We start from the raw sequence: 12,101 nt of genomic DNA, 5'->3' as shown, positions 1-12,101 counted from the left end.
ACACCCTCCTTCACCCTCCTTCACCCTCTTTCACCCACTTTCACCCTCCTTCACCCTCCTTCACCCTCTTTCACCCTCTTTCACCCTCCTTCACTCTCTTACACCCTCCTTCACCCTCCTTCACCCACTTTCACCCTCCTTCACCCACTTTCACCCTCTTTCACCCTCTTTCACCCTCTTACACCCTCTTTCACTCTGTTTCACTCTCTTACACCCTCCTTCACCCTCCTTCACCCTCTTTCACCCACTTTCACCCTCCTTCACCCTCCTTCACCCTCTTTCACCCTCTTTCACCCTCCTTCACTCTCTTACACCCTCCTTCACCCTCCTTCACCCTCCTTCACCCACTTTCACCCTCCTTCACCCTCCTTCACCCTCCTTCACCCTCTTTCACCCTCCTTCACTCTCTTACACCCTCTTTCACCCTCCGTCACCCTCCTTCACCCACTTACACCCTCTTTAACCCTCTTTCACCCTCCTTCACTCTCTTCCACCCTCTTTCACCCTCCTTCACCCACTTACACCCTCAAAGCATTTTTTACACATCCTCTAAATAGTGTGGTGTTCATTGGTTCTAGAAAGTGGTTAATGGGCCAGAACTTGATATAGGAGGCATGAGGGGACATAAAGGCTGGGTTGAGGGGCAGAGCTTGGCACAGGCGTCAGGAGGGAACGTTAGGTGATAGTTGGAAGATAGAGCTTGGCATTGGGGCTTGAGGAGATATAGGAGTGGGAATAAGAGCAGTTTGGTGTAGGGGGGCATTTGGGGACATAGGGCGTGGATGGGAAGGGGTGTAACTTGGCATGGGGGTGTGAGAGAGACCTTTTGAGTTTATCTTTCAAAGGGTTTCCCTCATACACATTGGGGTTCATGACTCCTCGGAGGGTTCGTGTGCCACAACTCTTTAAAGATCTGGGTTCAATTTGGTGAAACACAGGTCGGGAGAGCCAGCTTCTGACAGGAACCAGCCCGCACCCTTTATAGCTCCTCCCAAAACTTAGCCTGGGAATGGGGCCGGGAGTCCCAGACCTGCCCACCATTTCTAAAGTGGCCCTGAGTCCACCAAACTCAGTGAAAATCCAGATCATAAATTTCCACGTATTCACATTGCGACCTATCCCAAAACCTCATAAAACATTCCTCATTCTGTTTGAGTGACAGTTTTACAAATTTCTGCATCGACATGACTATCCCAAAAGTGTGAATATTAAAGAACATGATATTAACATGATATTAAAGAACATGATTCGACTCGGTCGCTCCATCATGACGATTATTGATTGCGTAAATTCTGCATTAAATCATCTAGTAACTGTTACAGGAACACATAGTGTCGCATCACGTGAGCTATGTGACGCATTACACCCCGGACATACTCTCTTCCCCCTCCTTCCGCCGGGAAAAAGATACAAAAGTCTGAGGTCACATACCAACCGACTCAAGGACAGCTTCTTCCCTGCTGCCGTCAGACTTTTGAATGGACCTACCTCGCACTGATCTTTCTCTACACCCTAGCCAAGACTGTAACACTGGAACGGTATGTTTTGTCTGTATAGTGCGCAAGAAACAATACTTTTCACTGTATGTTAATATATGTGACAATAATAAATCAAAATATAATGTGCATTTCTCAAAGTACATATCCTGCAAAAAGTGTAAAAGAATGAGAATGTACAAGTAGGATTAGAGTATTCACCCTTTTTGTGTAAAATAAATGTCATTATGAAGGCAGAATTTTTAATCATTTTGGAAGTTAATTCAGGGGTTGGTTGGGGTGGAGGGGGGAGTGGTGGTGGGTGGGGAGGGGGGGCGTGGGTTGGTGAGCAAAGCTGAAGGTTCAGCCTGGGCACCTAATACTCTGACACCAGCCCTGAGAACTCTTGCCTCCGAGTCAGAGAGTTGTGCGTTTAAACCCCACTCCAGAGATTTAAGTGCGTAACTGAGGTTTACACTTCAGCACAGTGCTGAGGAAAAGCAGTGCTGTTGGAGGTGCAGGGTGAGATTCTCTGGCTTCCCAGCCGCGTGTTTCCCGCTGGTGGGAGGTGCTGCGTTGTTTTACTAGCGACAGGATTCTCTGGTCCCGCCGCTCTCAATGGGAATTCCCATTGACGTCACCCCACGCCGGTGGGAAGCCCACAGGCGGGGGTAGGCTGCAGGTGGGACTGGAGAATCCCGCTGGCGTGAATGGCTGGAGAAGAGAATGGATGTTGAAGGTAGTGAACGGGATGCCAATCAATTGAGCTGCTTTCTTCTGGATGGTGTGGAGCTTCTTGAGTGTTGTTGGAGCTGCACCCATCCAGGCAAGTGGAGAGTATTCCATCACACTCCTGACTTGTACCTTGTAGATGGTGGACAAGCTTTGGGGAGCCAGGAGGTGAGTTACTCACTGCAGAATTCCCAGTCTCTGACCTGCTCTGGCAGCCACATTGTCCCAAGGGGAGATGATTGAATTATTTTTTGTTGGAGATGGCCATTGCCTGGCAGTTGGCCAACTGGAGAATATCCCTCAGCCTCATGCCTAAAAAAAAAATTATTTCCAGATGCATCAGTGCAACCTTTACCACTGCTTTGTGAAATTTAATTAATTCATAGAATCATGGAATCCCTACAGTGCAGAAGCAGGCCATTCAGCCCATCGGATCTGCACCAACTCTCCAACGGAGCATCTCACTGTAGCGGGATCCCTCTTTTTAACTCCACTGGGCTTATTTTAGGTTGGGTTCTCCGTCACCCAAACCCCACCAATGCCCGAGTGATTCTCTCTCTTGCCGATGAAACAGTGGCCACCTTGCGTCTACTTCACTAGAGTAGCGCTCCCAAGAGAGAGAAAAGGAAACTGCTGCCTATCCACTACCTGGCAGCCTTTCCTGAGTGGGCGGTTTCGAAGCGCCCAGGGTACCCTCAGTTCTAGACTCCGGAATTATGGTAAGGAATATTTATATTGTGACTTAGTCAGAGATCATTGGTGAGAAATTGAAAAGGTCAAAACGGACTCCAACGGAAGTCAAAGATATATATATATATATTTATTAAAACATCAAGGTCAAAGGTCACCAAACACCAGGAAAACAACACACACTGCCTTATGCTCTATAAGACTATAAGCTATGGAAGGAATACTAAAACGGACACCTCGGAATTCTTACTTTATACAAGTTTACCAGTGTCTTAAACTATGAAAGGTGCATGCAAAGGCCCCCCCACTTTCCCCAAAGCCTCATCCACTATGATGATCTCGGGAACTTCGCGAATTACCAGGGGATACTCACAATCCTAGTTTAAATTGCTCAGTGGCTTCAGGCTGCGTACTGGAGACGACCGAGTGGAGAGTGCTGTCATGCTGGTCCGAAGAGAAAAGAGAGCGATGGCCGACGTGACCATCCTTTTATATTGTAAACTTGAATTCTTTTTCCAGCCAACTCCGCCCCCCTTCCAACCGGCAGTTTCCACAGACAAAGGCTTGCTAGGGTTATCTGCAGCTGCGATCTTACAATCCATAGAGACCAGATGGTCCCATCCCAGGTGATAGGTCCCTTGCTGTCCTGTATTGTTCCATCGGAGATCGTTTAATTGTTTTCCCATTAGGGAAATGGGCTTCTCCTCACTCTGGGACAAGGCCATTATCACCTGTATTGTGTCCAGACCAGGTGCATTGTCTTGCTGCCGGCCTAGTCTGGTGATGTCGTGAGGTTCTTTTTGTGCTGCTGATAACCTAATCAGCAGTCTGTCTGGTTTCTGGCTGCTTGCAATTTTTGGACTGGGCCCCTTCACACACACACACACACAGACTGGCTGGGCTCACTGACCAGGTCAAGTCCTGCAGTCAAGTGTAGCCACTTTCACAGTTCTTTAGGGTTCAAGTCCTTTTCCCAGCTCATAAAAAAAAAGGCCTGAGTTGCCTGAAAAACTTACACCACCTAGATCCGATCTCCATTACCCCACATATTTTACCTTGCTAATCCCCCTAACCTACATGTCTCGGGACACTAAGGGGCAATTTAGCACGGCCAATCCACCCTAACCTGCACAACTTTTGTAGTGCAGTAGGAACCCAGAGCACCCGGAGGAAACCCACGCAGACACAGAGAATGCAAACCCCACACAGACAGTGACCCATGGCTGGAATTGAACCCGGGTCCCTGGCGCTGTGAGGCAGCAGTGCTAACCACTGTGTCACCGTGCTGCAAAGATTAATAACTGGTTGCACGTGCATGACTGTGTAAATAGACACAAAATTCACCAAACCTATTTAAAGCACTTGAACAGTTGAAAAGATATTTTAAATTTATATATCGTAATTAAATGAATATTAACATTTTCTTTTCGTGTAATATAACACATCTCTGGTTCCCAGGCTATTGGAAAATCGACATCTAGTAGATCCTGTTGTACAGGATCACACTTAGAGTGTGGGGCTACTCCCAACAACTCTCACAGATTGAATATCCCAGAGCTGTGAGAATGGGGCTGCTGGTTCCTGACAGATTTGCTAGAGAGACAATCCGTTCTATGTGGCCCATTGGCTATATGCAACCTGTCTGTGTACTGCCATGCAATATTAAACCATTAATGTGAATTCTCATTCAATCACATCACAGATCAACTAATGCAACTTAATGGCCTGATGGATCTGTCCACGGAGTTTCTCCAGTGTTCTCTCTGGAGAATATTTATCATCACTGGGGACAAAGGGACTTGTTTTTATTAGAAATGTAGAAAACAGGAGCAGAAGGAGGCCATTCAGCCCCTCAAGCCCACTCTGCCATTCAGCTCCTCAAGCCCACTCTGCCATTCATTATGATCATGATTTGACTTGATTTATTATTGTCATGTATTGGGATACAGTGAGTACAGTGATACAGTACAGGGAAGGCACGGTGGTACAGTGGTTAGCACTGCTGTCTCACAGCGCCAGGGGTCCGGGTTTGATTCCCGGGTTGGGTCACTGTCTGTGTGGAGTCTGCACGTTCTTCCCGTGTCTGCGTGTTTGCTCCGGGCGCTCCGGTTTCCTCCCACAGTCCAAAGATGTGCTGGTTAGGTGCATTGACCGTGCTAAATTCTCCCACAGTGTACCCCAGTGGTTCCCAAAAGGTGCGGCGCGCCACACTGGTGCGGCGAGAGAGGATGACAAGTGTGGCGGGAAGGTTCAAGGACAATCAAAGAAACATTTAAACATGGTTTAAACAAGCATTGTTTTATACTTTCTGGATGTCCCATGATCATATTATAAAGTAGTTGTGTTCTATGTTATGAATCAAGCACTGCTAGGAGTTGTTTTTTTTTTGATTTTGAATGTATTTCTTATCAATAAAAAATTCGGTGTGTCGCGAGCAAATTTTTATTCCAAAAGTGCGGCCCAGCAAAAAAAGTTTGGGAACCACTGGTGTACCCGAACAGGCACTGGAGTGTTGCGACTGGGGGATTTTCACAGTAACTACATCGCAGTGTGAATGTAAGTATACTTGTGACTAATAAATAAACTTTACTTTAGAAAAGTATTGTTTCTTGTATGCTATACAGACAAAACACACCATTCATAGAGTACATAGGAGAGAAGGAGAGGAGAGAGTGCAGAATATAGTGTTACAGTCACAGAAAGGGTGCAGAGAAAGATCAGCTGATGATAGCAGGAGAGAAGTTCGTGAGTCGGTTGGTACGTGATCTCAGCCTTTTGTATCTTTTTACCAACGAAAGAAGGTGGAAGAGAGTATGTCCTGGGTGTGTGAGGTCCTTGATTATGCTGGCTGCTTTTCTATCTGAACTTCCCAAGTGGGAAGTGCAGACACAGCCAGTGGATGGAGGTTGGTTTGTGTGATGGACTGGGCTTCATTCATGACCCTTTGTAGTTTCTTGCGGACTTGGACAGAGCAGGAGCCAAACCAAGCTGTGATACATCCGGAAAGGATGCTTTCTAAAGTGTGCATCAAAGATGTGCAAACATCATAGAATCATGGAATCCCTACAGTGCAGCAGGAGGCCATTCAGCCCATCGAGCCTGCACCGACAACAATCCCACCCAGGCCCTATCCCTGTAACCCCAAGTACTTACCCTGTTAAATCCCCCTGACACTATGGGGCAATTTTTCATGGCCAATCCACCTAATCCGCACACATCTTTGGACTGTGGGAGGAAACCCACGCAGGCACAGGGAGAATGTTCAAACTCCACAGACAGTTATCTGAGGCCAGAATTAAACCCGGGTCCCTGGTGCTGTGAGGCAGCAGTGCTAACCACTGTGCCACCGTGCTGTGCGGGCTAGGTTGAATGGCCATGGAAAATTGCCCTTTAGTGTCAGGCAGACTAGCAGGATAGATTAGTGGGGTTTTGGAGAGAGGGCCTGGGTGGGATTGTGGTCGGTGCAGGCTCAATGGGCCAAATGGTCTCCTTCTGCACTGTAGGGATTCTATGATTCTATGTTGCATCTGTAAAAATTGATGATCGTCAAAAAAATGGCTGATCATAGAAATCATAGAAACCCTACAGTGCAGAAGGAGGCCATTCGGCCCATCGAGTCTGCACCGACCACAATCCCACCCAGGCCCTATCCCCACATATTTACCCACTAATCCCTCTAACCTACGCATCCCAGGATTCTAAGGGGCAATTTTTAACCTGGCCAATCAACCTAACCCGCACATCTTTGGACTGTGGGAGGAAACCGGAGCACCCGGAGGAAACCCACGCAGACACGAGGAGAATGTGCAAACTCCACACAGACAGTGACCCGAGCCGGGAATCGAACCCGGGACCCTGGAGCTGTGAAGCAGCAGTGCTAACCACTGTGCTACCGTGCCGCCCTGAATAGCCCTGAATAGCCTGATTCTGCCTCCTCCACCCCCTCCGCCCCCCCCCCACTTATTGACTCAGTGATGTCTATGGTTATCTGGGGGATGGCCAGTGAGAGGATTCTCTCTCAGCCACAAAATCCTCCTCTACTTCAGCTGCCTGCTGCAAACATTGGACTTCAAGATCAAAGGAAGAAAATGCAGAAGAATATTGGTGGAGACAGGAGGATATTTGCCCATTAGACTGCAGGTTCTGTAACAAATTTCACCCAGAAAGCAGCAAATCCTTTATTAACCTCACCTTCAACCAAGGATTCGAGACCATGGATACAGAAATGAAATAAAATGAATTGGAAATGCAAAGTTCATTTATTAAACGCCAATTAACACTGCACAGCATTGCACCAAAAAGGAATATTATCTTCAGATGACTTGGGGATTAGGGGGTCGGGTAATAATTTGATCAAGACTTTAAGACGTAATTCAGTCATCATTTTGAAGGGCTATCTTAAATTCTGATAATGCTTCAATTTTAAATCATCTGTAATTCAGCAGGAAAATTTAAGGCAATTTAAGAAGCAGAGATGCAGAGCTGGTTTCAGCTTAGATATTTCCATGACTTACAAAGTGATGAGCTGGGAGATGTCAAATTGAGGAGCTCCAATCCTGACACATTTGCACAGACAGATTCCATTATAATTGCTGGCATCTGAACTTGTAAGAAATCTGTGTGGATTTTTAATGCATTATAGATTTTTTGGCAAATGTATTATAAAGGATTTTTAATGAACTTAACTTTGAAATGCTTACTTGTTTCTGAATGAATAACAAATAAATGAATGATGACTCTATAATATTTACCCAACTGAACGTCTCTAACATATTCAGAAAAACTCGCTGGGAGATTAAACCATTTGTCAATCATTTCTCCCCTACACAACAGAATGGATTTTCTTGGTGCCAATGGCATTGAGCCATGTTTTAAATTGTAAACACATTTTGTGCCGTTTTAACTGCATTTCTGACACTCCTGATAGCTCCTCACTGCTTCAAAAAATAAACTTGCTTCATTCCCAAATCATCACATGAGGCGGAGGAATATTCTCCTGTTGACCAGTGCATATCTAAGTGAGTGGGCGAGGGTCTGGCAGATGGAGTACAATGTTGGTAAATGTGAGGTCATCCATTTTGGTAGGAATAACAGCAAAATGGACTATTACTTAAATGGTAAAAAATTGCAGCATGTTGCTGTGCAGAGGGACCTGGGTGTCCTTGTGCAGGAATCTCAAGGAGTTAGTTTGCAGGTGCAGCAGGTAATTAAGAAGGCAAATGGAATTTTGTTCTTCGTTGCTAGAGGGATGGAGTTTAAAAACAGCGAGGTTATGTTGCAGCTGTATAAGGTGCTGGTGAGGCCAACCCTGGAGTACTGTGTACAGTTTTGGTCTCCTTACTTGAGAAAGGATATACTGGCACTGGAGGGGGTGCAGAGGAGATTCACTAGGTTGATTCCGGAGTTGAGAGGGTTGGCTTATGAGGAAAGACTGAGTAGACTGGGGCTATACTCATTGGAATTCAGAAGAATGAGGGGCGATCTTATAGAAACATATAAGATTATGAAGGGAATAGATAAGATAGAAACAGGGAAGTTGTTTCCACTGGCGGGTGAAACTAGAACTAGGGGGCATGGCATCAAAATAAGGGGGAGCAGATTTAGGACTGAGTTGAGGAAGAACTTCTTCACACAAAGGGTTATGAATCTGTGGAATTCCCTGCCCAGTGAAGCAGCTGAGGCTACCTCATTGAATGTTTTTAAGGCAAGGACAGATACATTTTTGAACAGTAAAGGAATTAAGGGTTATGGTGAGCGGGCAGGTAAGTGGAGCTGAGTACATAAAAAGATCAGCCATGATCTTATTGAATGGCGGAGGAGGCTCGAGGGGCCAGATGGCCTACTCCTGCTCTGAGTTCTTATGTTCTTTTTCTCATGTATCAATTGGATAGAAAATTTTTTTAAAGTTTATTTATTAGTGTCACAAGTCGGCTTACATTAACAATGCAATGAAGTTACTGTGAAAATCCCCTAGTCACCACACTCTGGCGCCTGTTCGGGTACACTGAGGGAGAATTTAACATGGCCAATGCACCTAACCAGCACGTCTTTGGACTGCGGGAGGATATCGGAGCACCTGGAGAAAACCCACCCAGACATGGATAGAACGTGCAAACTCCACACAGACAGTGACCTAAGGCGGGAATCAAACCCGGATCCCTGGCGATGTGAGGCAGCAGTGCTAACCACTGTGTTACCATGCCGCACCAGGAAATCCCACGTGAACGGCCAGAAGATTCCGCCCAAAGGCTACGGACCAAGTGCTGGAAAATGGAATGAGAATAGATAAGTGCTTGATGGCCGGCGCGGACACGATGGGCCAAACGGCCTCTTTTTGTGCTGTAAAACTCTATGAAGCGATAAGAGGAGCAGCAAAGAGCTTTGGTGTCTTCAGATCTACAGACTGCCCCCACCGGTTCATTATTGGTCACTTTGGACATGTTATGTTGCTCAGTGCTTGTCATTGGCTTTGATCTAGAAATTACCCACCAAAAGCTGAAAGAAAATTGTGTTGTTTTGCAAAGCACAAAATTGCTCAACGGAAGGTGGCAATGACTGAAACCTTTTCTATTTTGCTTTCTAGACTCCCAATTTCTTTATTGTTTGCGAGCTCAGTAATTTTATCATGGATCATTTATTCCTAATGGAAATGTCAAGAAATAAATGACAACCTGAACTTATATACACAGGATGAACACCAGATCATTGGACTAGTCCAAGAGGAGAAATGGATCTCATTCAATTTCAGGCACATAATATCAGCAAAAGGCTCTCCCAGGTACAGCTGATTCAGTTACAGACATGAGTTTGCTACACTGTACTCCCAACTATCATAGAATAGAATAGAATCATAGAATCCCTGCAGTGCAGAAGGAGGCCGGTCGGCCCATCAAGTCTGCACTGTCAACAATCCCACCCAGGCCCTCTAATTCCTCTGACTCTAAGGGTCAATTTAGCATGAAAAATCCACCTAACCCGCACATTTTTGGATTGTGGGAGGAAACCCATGCAGACATGGGGGAGAACGTGCAAACTCCATACAGACAGTCACCCAAGGCGGGAATTGAACCCGGGTCCCTGGCACTGTAGGGCAGCAGTGCTAACCACTGTGCCACCGTGCCGTCCTGAACACTGTGCCTTAGCAACTCCCCAATGCACCACAATGACATGCCTCTTTCCTTATCAGCTATGCCAATGCCTTTCTGATTGGCAATTTAGGGACTGTCACATCTGAAGTACTACCTATCTTTTTTGCAAGATCAATATTGATGAGAGAGGCCATTCAGCCCATCTCAGCTGGCCCCTCCAGAAATATTCGACACTTTCCCTACCCAATCCCAAGCCAATGGATTTCATTGATTCTTGTGTTTTGACTCTGCTACTGTACCCAGAAACCCATTCCACAGGTAGGTCACCATTTGTGTAAAGACTTCCTGCTATTAATTTGCTTTGCATCAGTTCACCTGCCCATGGCTTGTTCTAGTGTGAAAGAGAAATCAAATCGGATACTAAATATGGTTCACAACTTAATCCTTTTATTGTGTTCGACCAGGTCATTGTTAACTGCAATATCTCTAAGCAGTGGACATTTGGGCCAAATTTTCCACTTTCTTTTCTAAGGGTGGCACAGTGGTTAGCACTGCTGCCTCACAGCACCAGGGACCCGGGTTCAATTCCCGGCTTGTGTCACTGTCTGTGCGGAGTTTGCACGTTCTCCCCGTGTCTGTGTGGGTTTCCTCCGGGTGCTCTGGTTTCCTCCCACAGTCTGAAAGACGTGGTGGTTAGGGTGCATTGACCATGCTAAATCCTCCCTCAGTGTACCCGGACAGGCGCCGGAGTGCGGCGACTAGGGGATTTTCGCAGTAACTTCATTGCAGCGTTAATGTAAGCCTACTTGTGAAACTAATAAAAAGACTGAGCATTTCGCTTCAACCTCCAGCTGGGACTTGCTGTCTGACTTTCCAAGTCATAGAATCCCCACAGTACAGGAGGCCATTCAGCCCATCGAGTCTGCACCGGCCACAATCCCAGCCAGGCCCTATTTCTATAACCCCACACATTTACCCTACTAATCCCCCTGACACTAGGGTCAATTTGTCATGGCCAATCCACCTAACCGGCACATCTTTGGACTGTGGGAGGAAACTGGAGCACCCAGAGGAAACCCACGCTGACACGGGGAGAATGTGCAAACTCCACACAGACAGTGCTCCAAGGCCGGAACTTCATTGGGCAGGTACTGAGTGGCTGAAGGCTTTTCTACCTATTGGTTACCTGCTCGCTGTTACTAAGTATCGGGGATGTACACACAGACCGAAATCCTACTTGTGAGACTAACAAATAAGCATTTTAAACTTTTAAGTGCTGGACCAGGTGAGGAAACTGGTGTGCAGCTTGCCGGCTGGCCTTCCTCTCCATATTATCCAGAACAGTTTAAAAATATATGGAGGAGGGTTTCACGCCAGCACGCTGGTGGAATGGGACCTGATGGAGCTGACAATGCAGCTCTCCAGAGATCGGGGCACCATTTATAGAGGACACCTCAATGTTTAATAAAATATCCCTCCCAAAAAAAAAGATAATCCCCCACAACTGGGACTCCTGGGACACAGGGACCCCCCCCTCCACAACAAGGGGAACCCCCTCCCCCTGCGTGGACCTTCCCAACTGAAGCCCCCACTCGCTGGCCCAGTGCCAGTTCCACGGCACTGCCCGGCCATGTCTCTCCGCCCCCCCCCCCCCCCCCCAGGAGGTTATACTTACCTGTGTGCCCCCGGTGGACCCTCTTCACCTGGTTCAAAGAACAAAGAACAATACAGCACAGGAACAGGCCCTTCGGCCCTCCAAGCCCGTGCCGCTCCCTGGTCCAAACTAGACCATTCTTTTGTATCCCTCCATTCCCACTTCCCATTTTTAAAACCAGTTGTAAACCTTGCTGAAGTGACGTCACATCAACGACGGGGGAATTCTTAATGGGGAGGGGGGGGGGGGAAACGATAGAGCAGGGAAGCCCTCTGATATGTTAATCCACTGAAATGATCGGGATCTCATTACGCCATTGGTGGGCTGCAGGGAAAATCTGAAAGTGAGATCTCGCCAACAAGGTTCTAATTTTTTGACTTTTGTGGGATTTTGCGCCAAAGGTGTGTGGGTTAGGTGGATTGGCCATGCTAAATTGAGCCTAGTGTCAGGGGGATTAGCAGA

The sequence above is a fragment of the Mustelus asterias genome, chromosome 22 (genome assembly GCF_964213995.1).
Source record: "Mustelus asterias chromosome 22, sMusAst1.hap1.1, whole genome shotgun sequence".
NCBI lineage: Eukaryota > Metazoa > Chordata > Chondrichthyes > Carcharhiniformes > Triakidae > Mustelus > Mustelus asterias.
Note: the sequence above shows the minus strand (reverse complement) of the source record.